This window comes from Triturus cristatus, chromosome 9 (assembly GCF_964204655.1).
Source record: "Triturus cristatus chromosome 9, aTriCri1.1, whole genome shotgun sequence".
NCBI classification, from domain to species: Eukaryota; Metazoa; Chordata; class Amphibia; order Caudata; family Salamandridae; genus Triturus; species Triturus cristatus.
The window spans coordinates 675706405-675728717 of NC_140592.1; positions in this window are offsets into that span (position 1 = coordinate 675706405).

A 22313-nucleotide genomic window follows, 5' to 3' on the forward strand; every position below is an offset into this window, starting at 1 on the left:
GTGGTGCAGATGCACAAACACAGACACCATTACAACAGCAAGTTCATGATACACATCATCAACATCATGTACATTAGATGCAACACCACTGGATAACAAAAAATGGCTTTATTCAGCGATAAAATATTCATAAATGTTCATGCCACGATGCAAAAAGGCCAATGGCCAGTCCTTCAAAGAGTCCTACCAGGGTGACATATGACAACTTGTCACCCATTGATTGCCTGCACTGTTATGGACCAGGGACATCTCACCCCTTGGAGGGGCATACATAGTGGCAGGGCAGGCACCGCAGGGACAGGATCAGGGGACAGGAGAATGGGGCAGGGGAGGTATGGTGGGTGCAGGAGTGATGCCAGCAACTGCAGTGGAGGGGTCTGACACAGTGGGCGCCATCACCACTGCTGGGCACAAGTCATATGTAGTGTTTTCCTGCACCACTGCAGTGTGCAGGACAGATGTGGTAGATGGGCTCTCAACTGCAGTGCCCAAGTCAGATGGGGGGATGTACCTCCTACTGCAGTGCCAACATCAAGAGGAGTGAAATGGGGTTCAGATGAGGTGGGGAGGACAGAGGGGGGAGACACGGCCTCCACACCAGTGGCAGGAACAGGTTGAGCATGTGAGGTGGGGGTGGAAGTGCATGTGGAAGGGGGGAGGGCCTAAGCATCTTGGGGATGCGGTATGGGTGTGTGGGTTAACCTGGTGCAGGGAATGGCTTTAGGACCTGTGTATTGGCGTCCGAGGGGCTGCAGGATGGAGAGTGTGAGGTGGAAGTCTGTGTTTTAGGTGGTGTCTTTCCCTTCCTGGTCCGGGAAGACTTGCGGCTGGGGACCTCAGTGTTTGTGCACCTGGGGGAGGGTGTCCATTTTGCAGTGGGACTCCCCTCTGTTTGTGGTGACTTCCTCTTCCCCTTGTAATTTGGAGCAGATGGATCTGTGGGGAAGAGGCCAAGGTCACAGAGGAAGAGCTGCTTGGAAGTGGGGCTAATATGTGAGGCAAGGGAAGGTGTTTTGGAGGGAGAGGCATATGAGGAATGCGGAGTGCTTGTGGATGCCTGTATGTGTGTCTGTGACCCATCCCCTGTGTGTGTGCCATCAGTCCCCAGATTGTGCTTGCTTGTGGAACTAGATTGTGGCTTGCGTGTCTGTGTGCTGCTTTTGGCTGATGTGGTGCGTGCATGTGTGGGTGTGGGTGTCTGTTGGACAGGCAGGGGAGTGGTGACTGTGGATGTGGCAGAGGTAGCAGGGGTGAGGGCCTGTTGGAGGAGGGACACTGCTGCCATCTGTGTGGAGGCCATGGACTGAATGGTCCGATGTAGGGCAGACATGTTAGCTGAGATGCCCTCTATGTAGGACACCAGTTGGGTCAACAGACTGTTGTGAGAATGGAGGACACTCAGCATTGATGTCTGCCCTACATGGATCTGTATAAGTAAGTCCACAGACTCCACACTCAGGGCAGCAGTGGAGACAGGGGCAGGGGGTGCAGTGCCTGGCACGAAGGAGACATGCTCCCTTACACGGGAGCCTCCACTGACATCTGGGATGGGAGGGTTGAGATGGTGGTTGTTGGACCCGGCCTCGTAGAATGGCCCTCCGTGCCCCCGCACCACCGAAACCTGGTACCTACAGCCCAAGCCCCCGGCCCGGCCGAACCTCCCCACCAGGACACACGCACCGACCCGGACATCTCCGTCCCTGGCCTCTCCCCTTCGGCCACCCCGGGCCCGCGAGCCCACTTCATGCACCAAGATGGCCGCCCGGCCCCAGCGCGACCCGGGCATAGAGGCGCCACTCCGGCTGGAGGACATCACGCTTCCAGGGGATGAGAGAGGGAGGAGCAGTTTCTATCACACCTCTGAACTCCCCCGGGACGATGGGTTTCGATCGGCCCTCCGGCCTCCCTGAGGGCTGGCTCCACGCCTGCTAGGTGTCTGGGACTCCTCCCGACCCGGCCCTGAAAGGATCAAAAGACTATAGCAGGAAATCCCGACAAGCGACCCCCAGGTGACAAGACCCCTGCCTGCACAGACTCCGGACATCAAAGAGGGGTCGAACTATAACAAGGGGTGCTCTGGGGCTGTCCGGCAGATTCGACGCTGGAACAACGAGAGCCTGCTGACGTGGTCGCGGCTCCTGGAACTGGAACTCACCTGAGCCCTGCTGAGTGACTCGCGGCTCCCTGAAGATCGTAAGACCTCCGAACTTGTACCTGAGCCCTGCTGAGTGACTCGCGGCTCCCTGAAGATCGTAAGACCTCCGAACTTGTACCTGAGCCCTGCTGAGTGACTCGCGGCTCCCTGAAGATCGTAAGACCTCCGAACTTGTACCTGAGCCCTGCTGAGTGACTCGCGGCTCCCCCAGACTCTCACGGTCCCGCCGGACCCCACCTCCGACCACGTATCCCCCAGCTCGAGGATTGTGAGCTGTGCGCCGGGTACGTCCCTGCTTTGAACCGTTACCAAAGACAGTCCCGCTACCCCCTACCTTTCCGAGACTCTTGAGCCCGTGCTCACCTTGTACATATTTGCAGTGATACCTGTTTGATAAAGCTTGTTCTGAGAATACCCAGTGTGGTCCCTCTGTGTCGTGTGGTGCCAGAAGTACGATCCTAGTTGCGAGAATCCTCCCCCTGGGGAATCTCCCGCCAGTGCCCGGCTACGATACTTTGAGGGTGGGTCTCAGGGTAGTCAGGATCCCCTTTCCGGGCTCCTCTGAGGTCGCCGTCTAACATTGGTGGCAAGCGACGGGATTCGGGCCCATCACCTAGAGATCGTACAGTAAACGACGGACGCACGACCAACAAAGATGGCAGAAGGAAGCGCCACGAGCTCCGCAGAAACCAACGCCAACAGAGTGTTCCAGGTGGAGCATCTGGAAGAATACACACACAAAGAGCTAAAACAATTTTGCAAAGAACTCAAAATCGCTACCACTGGCCTCAACACTAAAGAAGACTTGCAGAAAGCACTGAAAACTTGGTTGGAGACCGGGGCCTCCCGCCCGGAAGGCACGGGGGAGCGCCCCGACGAAGCCGAACCCCCCCAAAATGAAAGCAGTAGCAATCAGGTGCGAGGCATCGTACCAGACGGGGGCCTATCCCCGGAAGAGCTCGCGGACAGAGAGAGAAGCCGCAGTCATGAACTCGAGTTAGCCAAACTCAAAATCGAGGGCGAATTGAAGTTAGCGGAGAAGAAGCTAGCAGTAGAGCAAATGCGTGTACAATGCGAACTGGAAGAAAAGAAGCTCCAACGGGAGCACGAAGGAAGAAAGCTCCAACTGGAGCACGAGCGGAGCTTAAAGGAACTCGAGCTCAAGGCCCGAAATGAGGACGGGAGGCCCTCGGGGAACCGAGAGACGGCCCCCCCAGCGGAACAGAAGGTCCACATCCCCAAGGATGTGGTCAAAGAATATTATAAAAACGATGACATTCAGCAATGGTTTCGGGCCTACGAGGTCGCCATGACCTCCCATCGGATTCCACAGAAGGACTAGGGGGCGGGGTTGTGGGGACGGTTTCTGAGCGAAGGAAGGGACACCCTGCTCGACCTACCCCTATCCCTGCAGACCTCCTACAGCCACATGAAAGAGGCTCTCCTCACAAGATACGGCCTCACCCCAGAAATGTACCGCCAACGGTTCCGGGACTGCAGGAAGATCCCGGGCACCACCTGGGTGGAGTATGTAAACTTTTTTAGTCGGGCCTTCGATGGGTGGGTCAAGGGCAGCAAAGTCACCACCCTTGCCGAACTCACTGACCTCATGTTATGGGAACATCTGGCTGCGAACTGCTTCGTAGAGCTACGTCAACATCTGCTGGATAGCAAGCTCACAGATCCCCGGAAGCTGGCCGTGGAGGCCGACCGCTGGACCAACACCCGGGTCTCCCGGGGCATGGTAGGAGAGTACCCCCGAACCAGTCAGGGACCACCCCGCCAGAGAGGGGGAGGGAACCAGGGAGGGCCAAGGGAGTCCCAGCCTAGCCCCCCGAAGACACCACCTCCACCTTTCCCGGCGCCCCCCCCACCAGTAACAGGGCCCCCCGGGAGACGGGGACACCGGGTGACCGTCACATGTTTCCGCTGCCAGAAACCCGGGCACTACGCCAATGACCCAGAGTGCCCCATGGCCACCCAAGTCACCCCTGCGAGACAGATAGCCAACGTAGCCCTAGGGGAGGAGGTTGAGGAAGCCGAGGAGTGGGAACCAGCCGCGATGGCCCTAGTATCCCTGGGAGATAGGGAAATGATCCCTGGTAGCCTCCTACCGTCCAACACACAGAAATATGGGCAGCTCGTCAAGATCAATGGCCACCAGGTAGAGGCCCTGCGGGACACCGGGGCCAGTATCACCGGTGTCCTCAGGCACCTAGTTCCCGAGGAGCAGATCCTCCCCAATGTCTTTTGCCCCGTAATATCTGCAGACAATAGGGAAAGTATGTGTCAGGTGGCCCTGGTGCCATTTGAGTGGGGAGGGGTGATAGGCAAACTCAAGGTGGCCGTAAGAACCTCCCAGCCGGTCGACTGCCTCTTAGGGAACGACCTGGAGAGTTCCCCCTGGAAGCACGTAGAGCGCAAGGCCCACCTAGGAATGATGGGACTCCCCGAGTGGGTGTGTGCCACCACCCGATCTATGACAGCCCGACTCACTCCCCGGAGAGAAATCGAGAGCACCCCGGTCAAAGTAGCCAGCACCGTCCACGCCGAGGGTCCTCCCGTTCCCCCATCGGAAGGGTCCGTCGTCAGCGACGAACCCGCACCATCCGACCCCGCCCCGGTCCCCGAGTTGGGGGATCTACCCGAGTTGGCCCATTGGCGCCACGAGGGCGGGCCCACCCGAGAAGAATTTTGCCGGGAGCAAGCCACCTGTCCTTCCCTGGTCGGGCTGCGGCGCCAGGCCGAGGGCCAAGCCGCAGGTGACCAGACCGGAACGCACCGAATCTATTGGGAGAATAACGTCCTGTATAGTGAGCAGAAATCAGTGGAGCTGGGATCCGGACGGGTACTGGTGGTACCTCTCCGCTTCCGGGATTTCCTCCTGGGTTTAGCCCACGATGTCCCCCTCGCCGGTCACCTGGGTCAGGACAAGACCTACAGCCGTCTCGTGACCCATTTTTATTGGCCTAAGATGAAAGCAGCGGTAGAAGCCCACTGCAAGTCCTGCCCCACGTGCCAAGCCAGTGGGAAGAGTGGGGGGAAGCGCAAGGCTCCCCTCCAACCCTTCCCGGTCGTCAGTACCCCCTTCGAACGAGTCGGGATCGACATCGTGGGGCCACTGGACCCCCCCACATCCCAAGGTCACCGTTTCATCTTGGTCCTAGTGGACCACGCCACCCGCTACCCAGAGGCTATTCCCCTACGCACCATTACGGCCCCCGTGGTGGGCCGGGCCCTGATGGGGATCTTCTCCAGGGTGGGTTTCCCCCGCGAGGTCGTGAGCGATCGCGGCACTAATTTTATATCCAGGTATATGACGTCCCTGTGGCAACAATGTGGGGTGTCCTATAAGTTCACCACCCCGTACCATCCCCAAGGGAACGGCCTAGTAGAGAGGTTTAATAGGACTTTGAAAGGGATGATCGCTGGCCTAGAAGAGCCCCTCTGGCGTAAGTGGGACGTCCTGCTCCCCTGCCTCTTGTTCGCTTACCGGGAGGTCCCCCAGAAGTCCTTAGGGTTCAGCCCGTTTGAATTACTCTATGGGCACCCCGTCCGAGGTCCCCTCAGTTTAGTTAAGGAAGGGTGGGAGGCAGCACCCCAGGCCACCCCCCGAGATGTGTTCCAATATGTCCTGGCCCTCCGGAACCAGACCAGGAGGTTCCGAGAACTGGCCGAGGCCAACCTGGAGGCGAGTCAAGAAGAAATGAAGCGCTGGTACGACCAGAATGCTACTCTGGTCGAGTTCCAGCCGGGCCAGCAGGTGTGGGTCATGGCCCCAGTGAAGCCTGGCGCTCTCCAGGACCGATGGACTGGGCCCTACAAAGTGGTCGAGAAGAAGAGCCAAGTCACCTACTTGGTGGACGTCCAGTCGCCTCGGGATCCCCTCCGGGTCCTGCACGTGAACCGCCTCAAGCCTCACTTCCAGCGGACAGAACTGAGCCTCCTGCTGGCCACCGATGACGGGGCCGAAGATGAGTCGGATCCCCTCCCGGACCTCCTGTGTATCAAGGAGCAGGATGGCTCCATGGAAGAAGTGAACCTCTCCCCAGCCCTCACTGCCCAGCAACAAGCGGACTGCCGCCAGCTCCTAAGACAATTTTCTGACCTCTTCTCCCTGACCCCCCGGGTCACCAACTGGTGTGTTCATGATGTGGACACCGGGGACAGCCCGCCGGTGAGACACCGAGCCTACCGGGTTCCTGACCGGGTCCGGTCCTGCATTCAAGCGGAAGTCTCGAAGATGTTGACCCTGGGGGTGATCGAGCCCTCTGACAGTCCCTGGGCCAGCCCCGTGGTCCTGGTCCCGAAGGCAGCGGCCCCCGGTGTCGCCCCCGAGCTCCGATTCTGCGTGGACTACCGGGGGCTCAATGACGTTACCCGAGCCGATGCCCACCCCATTCCACGAGCCGACGAACTCATTGACCGACTAGGGGCAGCCCGGTTCCTCAGCACATTCGACCTCACCTGCGGATACTGGCAGATTGCGCTCACCGAAGGGGCCAAAGAGCGGTCCGCTTTCTCCACCCCCGATGGGCACTACCGCTTCCGCGTAATGCCCTTCGGGATGAAAAATGCCCCGGCCACTTTCCAGCGACTGGTGAATAGAGTCCTGGCCGGGCTAGAACAGTTCAGCGCGGCATACCTGGACGACATCGCTGTCTTCAGTTCAGAGTGGAGTGAGCACCTCCAGCACCTCCGAAGGGTGCTAATCGCCCTGCGCCAGGCAGGCCTCACAGTAAAAGCCAGCAAGTGCCAGATCGGGCAAGGATCCGTGTTCTACTTGGGGCACCAGGTCGGGAGTGGCCAGGTCGCCCCGCTACAGCCAAAGATCGACGCCATCCTGGCCTGGGAACCACCCATCACCCAGACGGAGGTCCGAGCCTTTCTGGGACTCACGGGCTACTACCGAAGATTCATTCGGGGGTATGGCAGCCTTGTCGGCCCTCTCACAGAACTCACGTCTAAAAAACAGCCAAAGAAAGTGCAGTGGACGGCTGCCTGCCAGGAAGCTTTCGATGCCCTAAAAAGGGCCATGTGTACTGCCCCCGTCCTCCAGGCTCCCGACTACGCCAAGGAGTTCATAGTCCAAACCGATGCCTCCGAGCATGGCATTGGGGCCGTCCTGTCCCAAGTAAATGACCAAGGCCTAGACCAGCCCGTCGCCTTCCTCAGTCGGCGGCTGTTGCCCCGAGAACAAAGATGGAGCACCATAGAGCGCGAAGCTTTTGCCGTGGTCTGGGCACTCAAAAAGCTACAACCCTACCTGTTTGGCACCCATTTCAGAGTCCAAACTGACCATCGGCCCTTACGTTGGCTCATGCAGATGCGAGGAGAAAACCCCAAGCTACTGCGGTGGTCAATCTCCCTCCAGGGGATGGATTTCACCGTGGAACACCGCCTTGGTACGGACCACGCCAATGCTGACGGCCTCTCCCGGTTCTTCCGCCTCAGCGAAGAGAACCCCCCAAGCTGATGGGCAGTTCTCTCCGGCTTTCAGCTGGGGGGGACGCGTGTTGGACCCGGCCTCGTAGAATGGCCCTCCGTGCCCCCGCACCACCGAAACCTGGTACCTACAGCCCAAGCCCCCGGCCCGGCCGAACCTCCCCACCAGGACACACGCACCGACCCGGACATCTCCGTCCCTGGCCTCTCCCCTTCGGCCACCCCGGGCCCGCATGCCCACTTCATGCACCAAGATGGCCGCCCGGCCCCAGCGCGACCCGGGCATAGAGGCGCCACTCCGGCTGGAGGACATCACGCTTCCAGGGGATGAGAGAGGGAGGAGCAGTTTCTATCACACCTCTGAACTCCCCCGGGACGATGGGTTTCGATCGGCCCTCCGGCCTCCCTGAGGGCTGGCTCCACGCCTGCTGGGTGTCTGGGACTCCTCCCGACCCGGCCCTGAAAGGATCAAAAGACTATAGCAGGAAATCCCGACAAGCGACCCCCAGGTGACAAGACCCCTGCCTGCACAGACTCCGGACATCAAAGAGGGGTCGAACTATAACAAGGGGTGCTCTGGGGCTGTCCGGCAGATTCGACGCTGGAACAACGAGAGCCTGCTGACGTGGTCGCGGCTCCTGGAACTGGAACTCACCTGAGCCCTGCTGAGTGACTCGCGGCTCCCTGAAGATCGTAAGACCTCCGAACTTGTACCTGAGCCCTGCTGAGTGACTCGCGGCTCCCTGAAGATCGTAAGACCTCCGAACTTGTACCTGAGCCCTGCTGAGTGACTCGCGGCTCCCTGAAGATCGTAAGACCTCCGAACTTGTACCTGAGCCCTGCTGAGTGACTCGCGGCTCCCCCAGACTCTCACGGTCCCGCCGGACCCCACCTCCGACCACGTATCCCCCAGCTCGAGGATTGTGAGCTGTGCGCCGGGTACGTCCCTGCTTTGAACCGTTACCAAAGACAGTCCCGCTACCCCCTACCTTTCCGAGACTCTTGAGCCCGTGCTCACCTTGTACATATTTGCAGTGATACCTGTTTGATAAAGCTTGTTCTGAGAATACCCAGTGTGGTCCCTCTGTGTCGTGTGGTGCCAGAAGTACGATCCTAGTTGCGAGAATCCTCCCCCTGGGGAATCTCCCGCCAGTGCCCGGCTACGATACTTTGAGGGTGGGTCTCAGGGTAGTCAGGATCCCCTTTCCGGGCTCCTCTGAGGTCGCCGTCTAACAGTGGTGGGGCCAGACTTGCTAGTTGTTGTCTTGGGACTACTGACAGCCACATCCACAAGGGAGTCAACACTGGAGCAGCTGTGTTCCTATCCGAGGTGGTTGTAGCTGCAGTCTCCTCAGTGTGGCTCCCCTCACCCTCCGTGCCACTGGGTCCCTCCGAATCCTCTGCAGCGGACCCTGTCTGGCTCTGCTGATCCTCATGGTCCGTGGAGCTGTCGCCTCCAATGGCCGTAGATGTAACTGCAAATCAACAGGGTAAACAGATAAACATCAGTCACCTGTATTGACATCACACATCACAGTCAGTACAGCACATTACAGCGCATGTTTGTGCATCATTTGAAGTATATTATCTAGTATATTATCTAAAGTGCTGACACATGTTTGTGAAACACACGTCTGTCTGCCAGGAAACCATGCCCCTCATATCCTATCTGTCCATGGAGACATCACTCTGGTGCATGTAGCCAGACACTACTCACATGTGCACACATGCACCACATAGATAGTTGTCTGGACTGCAGGATTTGTGATGGAAATGTGTCAGTACACACATATACCATCTCCTGCCGCTGACTTTGTACATGTGTCAGGATAAGGGATGGCCCAAGTCATTGTCAGTAATATGGATATGCTTCCTTCACCAGACACCATGATGTGCTCATGTATTGCTGGACGATGCCACAATTGAGTGCATGCAGGACAACTTCCATCACTGCAGAAAACACTATTTCAAATGAAATACCATGCTACCGGGCACTCTGGGTAATCAGTCATTGCTGCCTTCTGTCACAGGGGCAGTGCATCACAAAACCAATAGTCTGCACTGTATCTCAATCATGTATTTGTGGGTAATATAAGCCCTGCATCTGTCAAGTCCATGTGTTGCACCACTGCTACCCACATCTTAAGGCTACTGATGATCCCACGTCATACAAATGCCACAGTAGAGTGACAGCAAGCACTAGTCTGTCAACATGATCACATCACAGTCTGATGACAATGAAGTATAGCTGCCTGCACTTATGATTTGAATACACCATTAGGCACAGTCAAGTGATTACCCACCTATGTTTGACCCCATTGTGAAGATCCAACAGCCACATGTCAGCTGGCTGCCCACCCAAAAATATTTGACAACCCAGGAGTCTAAAAAGCTAGCCCACTCCACAATGAGACAGAGGCTGACACCTAATTGTACATTGCACAATGCATTAAATTTACTTTGACACACATGATTAGGAGAACTGAGTGTACTCCGTGTCCGGAGTAGGCATACCTGACCTGGTCCATGTGCAACATGGGATTAGCCTGAACAGTAGGTATGTGTCCATGCATGTGTGACACACATGACGTACATACTTCAGAGCCCACAACATTGCCCCACCTGCTGCATGTGTGTTTTGGAAATACCCCAGACACATATGGTGAGGCAGAGCAGCAACTATGACACGTATTTATAGCCCCCACAGAGTGCATGTCATAAATCTGTCAATGTACAGATACATGTCAATAAATTCCCTCACTCATGAAGGCAAATACATTCTGCTGATAGCAAATGCTGTTTCCCACATCAACATTGGATAACAGCAGCCCCCCCCCCCCCCCAGTAAGACATGCCACCGACTGAAAGGGACAAACCTGTGTATCAGATGAGGAAGGGCCATTACAGAATTAATGCACATGATTCTAGTTCAAGCAGACAGACAAACTGTGGTAGCGTAACCAGGTTGAAGGAATGCAAAGATCATGTTAGACACAGTTCACAGGCAAGGCATGCACTTGCCCCCTCCTTGCTGCTGTTTGGCCTTTAACAGCCCACCCAGGTCAGGGAAGACCACTGCCAGAACCCGGCACATTTGGTGGGTCAGTGTCCGTGTCCGCCCCTACTGCGAGTAGACAATAGCTTCATCTGGACTCTAGCAATTCGTCTGGTCCAGCCACGTAGGTCCTGCCTCTTCTGGCAGTTGCGAATGCGCCACCTGTGGACCCCCACAGATCTAACTGCCCGGGCAATGGTCAGCCAGATTTCCTGCTTCTGATGGGCATCAACCTGTGAGGATGACAAAGTGAAAAGACTATAACTACACATGCAACCTGTTTGAGCATCACACAGTTGTATAAACATGTAGTTTTCACATGGGCATCTGATTTACACAGGTTGTGCAACTATGGTGATGGACACTTGTCATGCATAAACAACAAAGACCTAGTGCCTGTGAATTTTCACCTTTTTAAACAACACTTTTCCAGCACAGTACCTGTTCACTACAGGTGCCTACACACTTTGTGGGTAACGACTACTCAGTGAGCATGCTATCCACTGGTGCACACAATGCCATTAGTGCTAGTCAGACAACATGCACAATGAGAGAGGATGTGGACTGCACACTCACCTGCTCCCCTGGTTTCCCATACAGCTTGCTGTACTGCAGAAGGAGGCTGTCCAGCAGGGCCTGGATCTCCTCCTCTGTGAAGACTGGGGCTCTCTCCACAGTACATGTCATAATTGGAGCCAGAGGATACAGATAGACAGCAGCAGTGGTAGCAGAGAGAAAAGTCAAGCTGGAGCATGTAGTTTAGGCATGTGAGCTCCCAGGGGAAGAGACAGCCTTACATCTGTGCTGCAGGGGCCTATTCTGTCCCATGTGTCAAAACTGATAGGTCAGAGTCGTTCGCATCCTTTGAATTAGTCCAATCCATGAGCACGAATCGGACACGCCTACAGCAACGTTCAAAATAACTGCATCATGACAGTTATGTTATGTTTTTGATATATTTGCATCAAAACATAACCGACTCGTACCGCACGCGAATCGTGCACGATGCAAAATGCGTGTCTGTCACCATGACGACCAACATCCAATCAGTGCATCCGGATTGGTCAGGATGTTGCAGAGGTGTATTTCGAAAACTCAACCGCGTCGCACACCATTGTATTGGGCATGCAATCTGTCAGACCGGCTCGGTCAGGAGCTGGCTCACGCGTCCATGCAAGAGTGACCCGCATCGTACAACACTGTATTGGGCATGCAATCTGTCAGTCCGGCTTAGTCAGGAGTTGGCTCACGCGTCCATGCAAGAGTCACCCGCGTCGTACAACACTGTATTGGGCATGCAATCTGTCAGTTCGGCTCGGTCAGGAGTTGGCTCACGCGTCCATGCAAGAGTCACCTGTGTCGTACAAGACTGTATTGGGCATGCAATCTGTCAGTCGTACTCAGTCAGGAGTTGGCTCACGCGTCCATGCAATACACACTCATCATGCCAGACAATGTATGTAAGAATAATGGCATGCTGTATGCCCTGTATGGATGGAGATAAGCACATGTCAAATGGGACAGAGACAAAAGACAAGACTACTCACATTATGATCCTAGCTTACAGTGCAACTATAGCAGTGTTTGTGAGGAACATGACTAGTGTGAGTCACCACTTCACAGATCATCCTCCTGTGCTTGGCCATTGTCCCAGGGGATCAATGTGTTTACACAGGACACTTCCACACGTAATCACAGCATCAACTGATTATGATTAAAGTACAATGTGTTAATTCCTTTCGACTGTGTCCACAGTATGTGAGACTTGTACAACGCAATAACTTACTGCTGAAAGTTGTCACAATAATGTAGAATTATCTCATCTTGCATTTGTCATGTGAGTTGCTGTGGTGTCTATGTGTCACAGAATTGCATGTATGCATGTCAAATACATATGTGCTACGCATCATCAATATTCTGTGTCTGTGATTGGACATGTAGGTCATACATCATATCCTGACAATGTCCACACCATGACAGTGTTGTGCATGGTGACAAGCTGTCTGAATGTAATGTTGTTGCTAGGTTGTAATACCTTGTCCATGTCTGTGTACCTTAAGTACATGTGCTAGTTGACCGAGACATCTATGGCTGAATCTCAATTGTGTGTGTGTTGTGTATATTACGATTGATCCCATGGAGAGTGACAGACAACAGTGAGTAGTCACAGTACAACACTGTATTATTTGATAATACATGACATAATTGAGTGTATGTTCATGCTCACATAGCTGTGATTTTTGGATTAGCTCAACCTCAGACATCTGACTTCACTGTGTCATCATTGTAAGTGTAACGCGATATGTAAAATCAGAATTACCTGATGTTTAATTTAGAGAGTAATAGATGTACATACTTTGTCATCTGTTCCGCAGGGGACCAAATGTCCACAGACCCTTCCCTGATCTAGCAACCATGGTGGAGCGTGAGTGCATGAGGAAATACAGGTTAACGAGGGGATTAATTTCAGAATTGACAGACCAGTTGTCACCACACTTGCAACCTGGACACACATATCCCTTTGCCCTGACCCCCAAGGTGAAGGTGATGGCAGCACTACATTTTTTTGCCACTGGATCGCTCCAGTTTACTGTGGCTGATGCTGGTGGCATGTCCCAGACGATGTTTAGTCGAGTCCTCCAGGATGTGTGTGAGGCCATGTTGAGGTTCCTTGACCTGTACATACAGTTTCCTACACCGCCACAGTTCCGTGCCATTAAAGATGATTTTTATGTTCTGGGACACATGCCACATGTGATTGGATCAATTGATGGGACACATGTGGGTTTGGTCACAGCACAAGCCCATGAACTGGTTTACAGAAATCGAAAACACTTTCATCAATCAATGCCCTTGTGGTATGTCTGGTGGACCAAATCATCTCCCATGTATGTGTGCGTTTTCCAGGATCTGCACACGACGCATACATAATGAAGATGAGTCGGATACCCCAGCTGATGTCCCAGCTCAGGAATGAGCATGCATGACTTGTCGTGAGTCATGTTGTCATTGTCAGTTGTGTGTTCATCGTCTGTCATGTTGTACCCTGTGTTTGCTCTGATGATAATTTATAATTGAAATACCGTAGGAGACTCTGGATACCCCAACATGCCCTGGTTGCTGACACCTCTCAGGAACCCGGTCACACCTGCTGATATCTGTTACAACGGGGCACATGGGCGGACCAGGCGTGTGATTGAACGCACATTTGGGCTGCTGAAGACAAGATTTCTCTGCCTGGACCAGACAGGAGGTGCCCTTCAATATTCTCCAGATAAGGTGTGCAAGATCATAACAGTGTGCTGCATGCTTCACAACAAGGCTGAGAGGAATAAGTTACCGCTCATCCACGATGACAGGGACCAATGGCCTCCATCATGGGAGGATCCAGACCTGGGGCACGTTGCCAGTGACAAGGAGGAGGAGGAGGTGGATGTCAGGAGACATCGCATTGACAACTTTTTTACATGAGGGTAAGTATGCAAAGATGTTTGTAATGCCTTTCCTAAGCATTATGTGTGTATACAGGACAATATGTTGGGATATGTGTGTGTGTGTGTGTGTGCCAATTTACATGGTTCTCGTTGTTGTACAGTGTATGTTTAGTTATGATGGTCACCACTACGTTGTTGGAGTTACTTCTAGCTTGTGTTCTGAAGTTACAATGGACAATAGTGAGTCCATATTTGGATATGTCATCATAACAAGTTGTATTTCAATCTGTAGTATGTCTCTCCTTCACAGGCTCCATTGCCTGTTGTGTGGGTACAGAATTGCCATTTGAAACAGTACTCTGATAAAGACAATATTTTTGGTCAGTGTTTTAATTTAGTTTTTTCATTTGAATACTTGGAACTGTCATCATGTTGGTTTTGTGTTGAGCAGAGCTTGTGCCTGTGTAATACACCAGTTCCACACATTGATGTTTGCATTGTCTGTTTCCACACATGCTACAATCGTTTAGATACTGTATTTATGCCATGGTGTTCATTTCATTTGACAATGGTCATTGTCTGTGCGGTTCAATGGTTTGATTTCACAAGAGTGTGTGCAATGTTTAATTGCTGCATGTGCTATGTGTGTTGGGGTGACCTTGCGTGTCTATCCCTGGTATGTGTAATGTGACTTATCTTCACAAGACGGTGGATGATCTGTTAGCTGGTCCCTAGGTTCATGCTGGATTATGCTAAATTAACCGGAGCAAAGCTTACATTTTATCTTTGTGTCTTTCATTTTCGCACACATTCTTTCTATGCTTGTTGTGCAAGATGCCTTTGAGTCCACATGAGATCAGTTTGGTACAGTTGAAGCACTGCGCCACAAGGTTGAAAAACAAGACTCTCTGTAATGGAAGATCTGTCCGCACGCATAGTTTAGCCATGAAATGCTACATTTTTTGACACATAAGTGGAATACATGCATTACATTGACGCACAGGGGAATCATCTACACAGATGGAAGATTTCCATCTACGCACCAGGGCTTTGCTGTGCATATGCTGTAACCAGTACTCCTACTTCCTGAGGTGAGCGGTTAACCTGTATTGCCACAGAGTCCTTCAATAGTTTGATGAATATGTCACCAACACAGGGAGGGTAGTTATTTCCACACTGTTGATGTAAACACATTTCACCTTTAGTATTCTATTTAATGATGAAAATATATATTGTTTGAGAATCATGTATTCTGCTGCTGGTGCGAGCTTGTATACTGCATTGTAGGACAACAGAGATTGTTCTTTCTCAAACTTAAATTCTTTAACTTTACACACACTCTGAATCATAATTTTGTGGACAAGCATGGGTGAGTGAGCGTGAATGTGTGCATTGGTACCTTGACTCTGAGATGATAGTACTGGGTGGTAGAATCATTGTGTATCTTCTCTATGTTTTATTGAGCTAATGAGACACTAGAGGTAGTGGCTCTTTGGATTGTGTGTTCTGATGTGCAATTAATGTCCAACCATCCTTCACCAATCGCCTATTTTGTTGTGCATACTTCTGTATGAGAAGAATTCCTACCACAGAACTCATGCACCTCATTAGGAGACAGGGCCAGGTGATGCTGATCATAATTTAAAAAGTGTGTACAGTGTATAATTCACAGATGACACAGGGATTGTGTGAATATGAATTTATTAATGTGCATGTGAAAAAATCTAACAGTCAAAGGTGATTGTATTCCCAAATTTAAAATCCACAGTTCATAGAGGAGTTGAAGGTGTTCTCAGATGTAAAATCTTCAGAGCAAAGTCCACAGTCAATTTGGCATTTAGTCTAACTTAAATGCTCCATCCCATGTGGGAGAGTCCAGGGACTGTCAACAAAGTGAATGATTTGCACACAATGGAGGATATCCAGAGCATTTCTTTTGTACCTGAGGGGGGATGCATGTCCATCAGTCTCTCACTTGCCATCCTTCCTTGGACATCCCCTCCTCTTCTTTGTTGGGGGGGACCCTCAGTATCAGGCTGCTGCAGTGGAGGGGGCTCTATGCCAGACTCCTCATCCCTCCCTGTGGCAGTTGCGAATGTTGAGGCAACAGGTGTGGAGTGCACACGGGGAGGTGGGGTAATGTTGGTGGTTATCTGGCATAGGCATGTAAGTATGTCCCTATGCACCGCAGTGAGATTGTCTAATTTCGACCAGTTGGACTCCATAAGGTCCATGTGTTGGTCCACATGGTCCATATGGTTGTCCATCTGGTCAAAATGTGAAGCCTGCTGATGTTTTAGGTACCTGAGGATCCTGACAACCTGGCCAAAGTCTCCGGTACATTCGCGATATATATCGAAAATGTGTTGTAACTCAGGGTCAGCTTGATCTCAGACACCAGCTGTGGGACGTGTCCTCCCACCACGCAGCCTCACACCACTCCTTACCCTACCCGCATGGACATTGCTTGGCATTGCACGCACTGACAGCTCCTCCTCCTTCATTGTTGACAGTGCTGGTATTTCCTACCAAATCCAGATTGAGCTGTCTTGCTGTGCTCCCAGGGTTTTGTTGTCTGGGTGTGTCCGTAGGGATCCGGGCATCTGGATATTAATGGATGTTGCAGGAGTGGTCGCTGGGGCTGCTGATTGTACTGGTGCCACATGCTGACCCACACCGGAGGTGCCAGGTTGGTTCCCATCACCCGAGGAGGTGTGAGAGTCATTCCCACTGGAGGTCTCAGTGTCCGACGTTGTGCCGGAGCTGCTGGTGGACTCAGAATCTTCTCCAGATTATGCCCTCTGTTCTGGAGTGCCTGTGGGTAGTAGAGAGACACAATGTTAGTTTTGTATTTTCAGATGTTATGAAGTCAGACACAGACAAATGTGAAGATGTTGTGGATAATGTGACATTTCCTTCTTATTTCAACTCATCAATCCTCACAGACACTGAGATATGTGTTAATTGAACATTGTGATCTTGGAATCATGTGCTTTACTGAGCATGTCTAGCTCTGTGCATCAATGTGCATGTATTGTTATCCTGGACTGTTTGTCGTGATTGTTTGTCAAGTGTTACACTGTGCATGAGCAAGGTGTGTTGTTATTTCACACATCAGTGTTTTCACTATGACATACATACTGTAACAAATCTGATGTTTAGCAGGAATTGTGCATCTGTGCTTGCATTTGTGAATGTTTGTCACTGTTACATTGCTGAGGTGACATGCAAACTCACTCTCCTGAATATGTGTCAGCATTTGATGATTTTGCTTGGATGAATTGTGTTGATGTGAATAATCAATGACATCACATGTGTAACCTCAAATGCAATAGCAACACGTTTCTTCTGACAAATGCATTGTTTCATGGCAGTCCATTGAAACAAAGGTCTTTACATTGACATGCAATAGGGGATTCACTAACATGAGTTGTTGTATTATGTGATAAAAGTATGATCTGACATTCCCTAATGTTGCCCACACTGGACTTGTAATGGTAAATAATATAAGTTTATACTCCTGTGCAGAGCCTACAGCAAGTTTGTGTGATGTTTTGCATTGTGATGTTCTGCTTTGTCACAACATGGTTGTTGTTATGCCTGTGTTGTTTTAGCATTGTTTGTAAACATATGCAATGTGAGAACACATATTTGTGTTGATATTTCTCATCACTTTGCACACATGTGAATATCTTGCTGTAGTAAATTTTGTTGCTGCATACTTTTGCACATGATCACTTCATGTACATTCTACTTGTTTTCCATGGACAGAGAAGTTTCCCAAGGATAGTCTTTTGCCTTTTCATGGTCAGAGCTGTGAGGTACAGTGTAGTTAGTGCTTGAATTAGGCTGTGTTGACTTCTACCCCACTTCCTAATGGCAAACAGACTATCTTACTCATCATTGTCAGAGGATCAATGACAGTGAGGGTGGTAGTTTTCAAGGATGCTGACACCGCTGACTGATGTTGAATTACAATGCAAAACACAACAATGCCTTGTGCACATGACACGACGCAAGAGTGTCAGCCATCTTGCATTACACCTCACATCTACTGTCCGTGGGCATTGTCCCTGATGTGTGTTTATCTGTGTGTGTTTTGTGTTATGTGATGTGACTGCAAATTAGAGTGTGTCCTGTCCTCCACACGCATTTGTAGCATGCACATTGAGGGCACATGTGATTGATCTTTACCTGTCAGTGTGTGGAATGTACAGTTGAGGCTATGGTCTGGAGTTGTGTGAGTAGGCCAAGGGCTGGCAGTAAGTTTTTCCAAATTTCGTACATGATGGCCCTGTGTAGCCATCTTGACAGGGCATTTGCATTCACTCTCAGGGACAGCATAGTGACAGGTGTGTTCTTGTGGGACTGGGATGTGTGTGTGACTAGTGTCTGCTGGTGGCAGTAGTCATTGCTTCCACTCCTCCTCCCACCCAGAACACATGAGCCAGCATGTCCCAGGGTTTCATGACAGTGTGTACAAAGTTACATTCAAGATGTCTGACAGTGGTGGCTGCAGTCATGCTGTAAACGACTGCCAACAGGGCCTTGTGTTCCCCACACCGAATGCCAGTGTCAACCATCTTGACAGGGCATTTGCATTCACTCTCAGGGACCGCATAGTGACAGGTGTGTTCTTGAGGGACTGGGATGTGTGTGTGTGTGTGACTAGTGTCTGCTGGTGCCAGTAGTCATTGCTTCCACTCCTCCTCTCACCCAGAACACATGGGCCAGCATGTCCCAGGGTTCCATGACAGTGAGTACAAAGTTACATTGAGAATGCCTTGCTGTGATGTCTGTGGCTGTGTATTTGAGGTCATTTTAGACTATTTGTACATGTACTCACCAGGTTCTGGTATTCCAGCTAATCCAGTTATGGCCTCCTGTGGGAGGAGATCACGCACCTTCACCTCCCAGGTGGTAAAATGCACCGGTTTATGACGTCCACCACCAGTCTTGGTGCTCAGGGCATGTTCTCTGGCAATGAGCTTCTTTACCCTCCTGCGAACGTCATAATACTGGTTCCGGATATCCTCCTTTGTGCGCAAGGTAGGTGAATGGGCATTCACCTTGTTGACAATCCTCTCCCAAAGAATGGTTCTCTGGGACTGGGAGGTCTGTTGGGCCAAGGTGCCAAATCACTGTGGCTCAACTCAGATGATTTCATCTATCATCACTTCCAACTCAGCCGCTAAGAACTGTGGATTCTTCTTTGGGGGCACGGTGATGGGTGGTGGTGGAGATGCATGTGTGTGTGAAGGTGAGGGTGAGTGTGTGTGAGTGGAGGTGTGTTTCAGTGGTGCTAGTTGTGTGGAGGTTGTGTGGTGGATGAGTTATGTGTGTTTGTAGTGGGTAGATGAGTTGTCTGTGTAGTAGTGTGGTCTGCTTGCATGTGTGTTGAAATCGCAAATGCTGTCGGTAAGCTTTTGCTCACTTTATATAGGTTGATTTGTGGGTGTGTCTTAATATTTAAATGTATTATTTAATTGAGATGACAATGCTTTTTTGGTAGTCTTTTTTCTGTTTCTATTGTATTTTTTTCAACTTATGTAAGTCGTTTTGACGGCACATGATGCTTGTTCTTGTGAAATTTGTTTTGGCCGAGTCTGTTCCATTCATACTAGGCTATGTGGCATTGTTCGCGTCCGAGTCTGTTGGGTCGTGTTAATGCTTGGCTATGTTAATGCTTGGCTATGTGGCATCGTTCGCCTCCAAGTCTGTTGCGTCATGTATGTGCTTGGCTGTGTAGAATCGTTCGCGTACGTGTCTGTTGTGTTGTGTTGATGGTGGACTATGTGGCATCGTTCGCGTCCGAGTCTGTCGCGTCGTGTATGTACTTGGCTGTGTAGAATCGTTCATGTACGTGTCTGTTGTGTTGATGGTGGACTATGTGGGATTGTTCGCCTCTAAGTCTGTCGCGTCTTGTATGTGCTTGGCTGTGTAGAATCATTTGCGTGCGAGTCTGTTGTGTTGTTTTGATGGAGGACTATGTGACATCGTTCGCGTCCGAGTCTGTCGCATCGTTTATGTGCTTGGCTGTGTAGAATCGTTCGCGTATGTGTCTGTTGTGTTGTGTTGATGGTGGACTATGTGGCATCGTTTGCGTCTGAGTCTGTCGTGTCGTGTTAATGCTTGGCTATGTGGCATCGTTCGCGTCCGAGTCTGTCGTGTCATGTGAATGCTTGGCTATATGGCATCATTTGCATCCAAGTCTGTCATGTCGTGTTCATGCTTGGCTATGTGGCATCGTTCTCGCCGAGTCTGTCGTGTTGTGTTAATGCTTGGCTATGTGGAATCGTTTGTGTCGAGTCGGTTGGGTCGTGTTAATGCTTGGCTATGTTAATGCTTGGCTATGTGGCATCGTTCGCGTCCTAGTCTGTCGGGTCGTGTTGATGCTTGGTATGTGGCATCGTTCGCGTCCGAGTCTGACGGGTTGTGTTAATGCTTGGCAATGTGGCATCGTTCGCGTCCAAGTCTGTCGGGTCATGTTCATGCTTGGCTATGTGGCATCGCTCGCGTCCGAGTCTGTCGGGACGTGTTAATGCTTGGCTATGGGGCATCGTTCGTGTCCGAGTCTGTCGTGTTGTGTTAATGCTTAGCTACATGGAGTCGTTCGCGTATGTGTCTGTTGTGTCTGGTTGACGCTTGGCTATCACGAATCTTGCACGTCGGAGTCTGTCTCGTCAGGCTCCTTTCCTGATGACTCGGACATATAATATAATTTCCGGCCGGGTCGGTAGTAAATTTTAGGCATAGCATCGTACTCAGCTATTTGTAAGGCGTGTGTACGGTTCGGTCGCAAAAATTGACGGGTCCGTGTCGGGTAGGACGTTTTCTGGCCGAAATCGGAATCGACCCCAAAGTGTCTAAAATGAAAAGAGAAGAGGCTCTTTTTAGAGTTTGGAAATCCCACAAACAAGGAGGAGTAGGCAGATTAGTTACCGATTATAACACTGTGCATAATGCAGAAAGGGCCATCCTGAGCAGAAATTGGCAATTGATATGGAATGATCTAGTGATAGAAAAGAAGAATTCAAGAAGAATTCTGATTTCCCATTGAAGAGCTAAATCAATGAGAGATGAACTAGTGAAAAGTAATATTAGTCCAAGGAAAGACCTGGGCTTAAACCATGGGGGGGGGGGGGGGGCTTGTAAAATATACATATTGAAAGACTTGCTGGTATGGTAAAAATGGCACTCATGAATCATTTTAACAAGCAGCAGCTCAACATTAGAAGTCACCTAAACTGCAAAACAGAGTATGAAGTGTATATTTTGAAACGTTCTTGCCCCAAAATATATGTTGGCAATACGATTTTGCAGGTGCATAAGCGTGTCCTGCAAGACATAAAAACAATAAAGATCAATGACCCGAAATACCCAGTTGCGTGACATTTCCTGAAATAACATGGAGGTGGCCCAAGAACAATGAGATATAGTGCAATAGATCAGGTAAAAAGAGAACTAAGGGGAGGTGACAGGGAAAATGCACTGCATAGGTTAGAATCTCAATACATTCTATCCTTTAACTGCAAAAACATTGGGGGCTCAATTCAGATAAGGAATTATGGGCCATATGTAGAAAGCAAAATTGCGATCGCAAACGCCGAAATTCGCAGAATTTTGGCGTTTGCGATCGCAATTTTGCTAAGTGGGATGTAGGAAGGCAAATCTGCATGCAAAATAAGGAATCGCAAAATTAGCGATTCCTTATTTTGCAAATGCATTTAAGGAATCCCAAATAGCGATTCCTTAAATGCAATGTAGAAAGCACCCAGGTTGTGCTATTTTGGCTTAAGGAATCGCAAATTACCACCAACTTCAGGTTGATGGTAATTTGCGATTTCTTTCAATAATGCAGTTTTTTGCATTATTCAAAGTGCCATGTGGCACACATACATGCCCTTAGGGCATGTATGTGCGCCACATCTGCACCCATGCTCATTACAGGGGTGCAAAAGGGTGTCATGTTGACACCCTTGCACCCTTGCAATTGCATTCTCAATTTGCGATTCTCTAATTGAGAATCGCAAATTGAGAATGTCTTCCTATTCATTCCTATGGGCCTTTTAGCCCCTAGGAATGAATGGCAAGGTATTCCTTATTTGCGATTCTCAATTAGAGAATCGCAAATAAGGAATAGGTGGGATTCGCAAACAAAATTGCTAATCCTACCTACATAGCGTTTTGCTATTCTCTAATTGCGATTCCCTAAAAATTGCAA